At 39.0% G+C, this 5,200-nt stretch overlaps 1 pseudogene; it reads right to left on the minus strand.

The window, feature by feature from the left end:
* Positions 1 to 3,490: 3,490 nt before the first annotated feature.
* Positions 3,491 to 4,733, minus strand: LOC107895607 (serine/threonine-protein kinase BLUS1-like; annotated as a pseudogene).
* Positions 4,734 to 5,200: the final 467 nt, after the last annotated feature.

Here is a 5,200-nt window from a genome sequence, read left to right on the forward strand (position 1 = left end):
CAACCAGACTCCAGGTCTAATTCTTTTCAATCATTTTGATTTCTTCAATCATTGCCTGTTTCCAGCCCTCCTGGTTTTCTGCCTTTTCAAAACAATTTGGTTCAGCAATGGCCACTTGTGCTCTTTCATAGACATCAGTCAATGATCGAGTGCCTCTAATTGGAACATCATCTATATCCATTTCAGATGTGTTTTGATCAGTTTCAGGTTGGTCCAATGCCAGGTCTTCAGTTACTACCTCTGGTTCAGCCTTCTCCCAATTCCAGCATCATTTTTCATTGAACACAACATCTCTACTTACCAGTATCTTGTTTGTAGCAGGTTCTAGGATTCTGTAGCCCTTTTTAACCATACTATAGCCAATTAGGATCCCTGCTTGAGCCCTTTTATCTAGCTTGCTTCTCTTCTCAGTTGGAACTTGAGTGTAGCACAGACAACCAAATGTTCTGAGATGAGCTAGAGATGGCTTGAACCCAAACCAGGCTTCAAATGGAGTCTTCTGAGCTAGAGCCTTGGTTGGGAGCCTGTTTTGGAGGTAAACTACTGTATTAACTACTTTAGCCCACAGAGTTTTGGGCAAATTCTTCTCAAATAGAAGGCATCTTGCCATATTCATCAAGCTTCTGTGTTTCCTTTCACTGACCCCATTCTGTTGGGGTGTATACACATTAGTCACCTGGTGTTTGATGCCTACTTCTTCACAGTAGGCTTGGAACTAAGCTGAGGTATACTCAGTTCCATTATCTAACCTCAGTGATTTAAGTTTGCAGCCAAACTCAGTTTCTACAGCAGCTTTATACTTCAAGAACACAGATGCAACTTCTGATTTCTGTTTTGGGAAATAAATCCAGCAGTATCTTGTATAATCATCAACAAAGAGAATAAAGTATCTATTTCCTTTGAGAGAGTCAGTCTTCATTGGTCCACACACATCAGTGTGCAGAAGTTGCAGCTTCTCTGATGCTCTCCATGTTGTGCTTGTAGGAAATGGCAATCTTGCCAATTTTCCTTGTTGACAAATTTCACAAAGCTCATCATTCTTTACTGAATCAATGAAGTTTTCAGCAAGTCCTTCATTGGCCATTCGAGCTATGGATTTGTAGTTTGCATGTCCAAGCCTCTGGTGCCAGAGTCTAGAGTCATCAGTGGAGGCTGTGCAGGCTGAGTGCAAGTCATTTGGCCAGTCTACTTCAAAACATTTGTCAGTCATGGTGACTGTTATGAGGTTTGATCCACTTGGATAAAAAATTTGGCATTATTTCTCCTTGAACACAACTGAGTAACCTTTCTCAAGCAGTTGAGTTATACTGAGAAGGTTCCTATCAATTTCAGGTACCAAGAGTAAATTTGAAATGATTTTGGCACCTGTTGGAGTATAAATCAGCACATCTCCTCTTCCTTCAGCATTTATGAACTGACCATTTCCAATTTTCACCTCGGTTTTGCAGGTTCTGTCCAAGGTTTTGAAAATAGTTTCATCTGGTGACATGTGGTTTGTGCAACCACTGTCTAGAAGTCAGCCCTTTGAACCTTTCTTCTGATTTGCTGCACATGACACAGCAAAAACCTGTTCTTCTTGATCACTGCTTTCTTCAGCCACTCTAGCTTCTGCCTTTTGTTGCTGAAATTGAATCTGTCTTGGTTTGCTTCTATTCTTGCAAACTTTCTCAACATGGCCCTTTTTCTTACAGTGTTGGCATACTGCATCTGGTCTAAACCAGCATCTATCTTCTGGATGACCAGCTTTTTTACAATGTTTGCAGAGTTGGGCACTGCTCCTAGCAGCATCGGGCTTAGGCCTGTTTTTCCAGAACTTCTTGCCTTTATGAGCTTTGATGCTCGAGGCTTCTTTTACTTTGGCTTGAAAAGCCCCTTCCTGGTGCTCCTCTTATCTGCTGGCTCTTCTTTGCTCTTATGCATACAAGGCATTGATTAGCTCAGTTAAGGAGATAGTTTTCAAGTCCCTTGAGTCTTCGAGGGATGAAATTTTAGCTTCATACCTCTCTGGTAGAGTGGTCATGACCTTCTCAACTATTCTAGCTTCACTGAACTGTTCTCTAATGAGCCTTACACTGTTTACAATAGCCATAATTCGATCTGAATACTGCTTGATTGTTTCTTCCTCTTTCATTTTGAGATTTTCAAAATCCCTTCTCAAGTTGAGCAGCTGTTGTTGCCTTGTTCTCTCAGTCCCCTAAAATTCTCCTTTCAATTTGTCCCAAGCCTCCTTTGGTGTTTCACAGGCCATGATCCTCATGAAGATCACGTCTGTCACACAATTCTGTATGCATGACATGGCCTTATGCCTTTTTGTTCTTTCATCAGTGTGTCACCTGATTTGAGCAACTGTTGGATTAGCTCGAAGAGGTGTTGGCTCAGCATCTGAGTTAACAACTTCCCATAGGTCGAATGCCTGCAGGTAAGTCCTCATCATAACTGCCCAAATGTTGAAGCCCTCTCCATTGAAGACAGGTGGTGAAGCTGGTGAAAAACCTGATGATGCCATGGTTTTGTTACTGAACTACAATAGGTCCTCTAAGAATATGGCTCTAGATACCAATTGTTGGAGCCGAGAGCAACAAATAGCAAGTTCAACAAGAAGCTTGTCGAGAAAGAATCGTGACTTGCAGAAGAAACAAAGCAGAAAAACAAAACAGATTTTGAAGCAAAGCTAAAATAGAGAGCATATGGATGAAAACTTGTTGAATTCATTCAAAAAACTGAAAATGGCATAAAGCCAATACATAAACAAGCTTACAACTTGACAAAATAGTAGGTTAACCTAAACACTACCTACTACCACTAACAAACTTAGTAACTTGAGCTAATTAACTTGTACAAATCAACAAAGCTGATTAATCAGCTCAATCACCATCAGTTTTACATCAAACATAAACCTAACATAGTTGAAATACAACTAAGTTACATTACATTAACTTAAAAATACAATATAAGTAAAAACAGTTTGGTGGCTTGATAAACTAGAAGCTTCTGCATGTAGTGCCCTCGATAGTCTTGGTCGCTGCATGCTGACCATTGCTTCAACAAACATAGATACAGATTCTCAAAAATTTCCCGTTAGATTCAATCACATTAGTCCTATAATACCATCTGGAATCAAACAACAGTTTCTAGTAAGCAAGAAAACAGACTGAAAATGCGACCACAAATCCAATACTTTCAATTGTTGTCATCAGTAGTAGTGTTTAATGTAGCATAAATGTTCATTTTGAACATCTTTAACTCTAATCTCAGCTTCTCATTCTCTAACTCCAATATCAACTTTTCATTTCTCTAACTCCCATATCAGCTTCTCATTCTCTAACTCCAATCTCAGCCTCTCATTCTGGTGCAACAATTGTTCTTTTTCGTTGATCACTTGAATCAATTCCAAGTTCTGTTCCCTTTGACACTCAAACTCAAATCTCATCCTCGCATTCCGGTGCAATAATTGCTCTTCTTCGTTGATCGCTTGAATCAATTTCAAATTCTATTCCATTTCACGCTCTAACTCCAATCTCAGCCTCGCATTCTCCTTCTCCAGTTCATCTTCTCTGTCGATCGTTTCAGCTCCAAGCTGGTTAATTCTTTTATTCACCTTCTCTTTTTGATCATCCAAACTCGTTATCAATGCCATCAGTTTGTTCACCATTGTTTCTGCATTAACTTCATTGCCACGGCCACCTGCAGCCGGTTGTTGTCCTTTACCATCATCGTCACATGGAATCACCGCTTGTGTTGACTCCACGGGGAATACATGGTAATGCACCTCAAACTCCTCGTATTCTTTGTTGTTCCCTTCAATTATAGATGACATCAGATCGTTAAGGAGCAGACCAGACGCCCAGTCCCCATTAGTATCACAACCCACACCTTCCTCAAGAATCTTGCTTGCTGCCCTAAACCTTTCTTCAACACTAGGCAATCCACGCAGCAAATTCTCCGCAAGAAACTCCGAAGTACCATTGCAACTCTCAAAGAAAGGATGTCTCAAAAGCTCACCTGCAGAGGGTTGATTTACAGGATCTTTATCGAGACATGAAACAACCATGTCATGAAAAGTTTCTGAAAGCTTCTTGGTGGAGACAAGAGCAGTTATATCGAAAGACCATATATCAGCTTTGAAACTATAATCTTTATGTGAATGAATCACCTCTGGGGCCATCTAGTATTGCGGCAAAAATGTTGAAGAACCTAATCTGTAAGCCAAACTCGACGCATAGAACGATAACGAAACACCGAAATCCACAAGTTTAACACGTCCGTTATCGTCCAACAAGATGTTACTGGCCTTTATATCTCTATGCAAATGCCCTCGGCTGTGAAGATACGACAATGCAGTCAAGGTTTCTTTGATAATAATGGCAATGCATTGCTCTTTTATGCCATTGGGGGAAGAAGATGAGATGATGGACTCTAAAGAACCGCCGGACATTAAGGGCATAACCACCCAGAGACGGTTGCCGGCGGTGAAGGAACAATGAGGGTTGAGGATGTTGGGGTGGGAAAGAAGCGAGGAGGTGTTGGTTTTACGTCCAACAAGGTTGCGGAAATCGGCATTGGACTGATCAAGATCGATGGATTTAATGGCAACAACAGTTGAATTGATGGGAAGACATTGGGGCTGTATAAACTTTAGAACAAACACCAGCACCGATTTCAGCGGTGATGTTGTAAGAGTTGGAATCTATAGGGAACTGAAGCTTAGGATGATCTTCTTGTTCATACGCCATGAGCTTCTTTCTTTCTTTGAGATTGGGTTTTGTGGGAGGATTCTTGAAGACTAATGATGAGGGAAAGAGAAGGGGTTTAAGAAAGCTTTTGTTTAAAATTTTAAAATTACAAAAGTATATATTATCGTTAGTTTTAGATTAATCTTAATAAAATCAATTTTATTTTATTTTATTTTAAAACATGTATATCACTTTTAATAGATGTATGATTGATATGATTAATGTGAATAATATAAATATGATTTATTTATAATTGTCTATTTACAAAATAAATTGGATGTATTGAATTTATGTCTAATATATATATATATATATAACAACGATTTATGATGGTAAATTCTTTTTTTAGGATAATAATCATGTTAATTTTATGTATATTTCTACTACTGTCTTGAGGTTAATATTATTTTATGTATTTTTTGTATGCATTTAGTCATTTATGCATAATGCTATATATATTGTTATGT

Source organism: Gossypium hirsutum, chromosome D10, assembly GCF_007990345.1.
Source record: "Gossypium hirsutum isolate 1008001.06 chromosome D10, Gossypium_hirsutum_v2.1, whole genome shotgun sequence".
Lineage (NCBI taxonomy): Eukaryota > Viridiplantae > Streptophyta > Magnoliopsida > Malvales > Malvaceae > Gossypium > Gossypium hirsutum.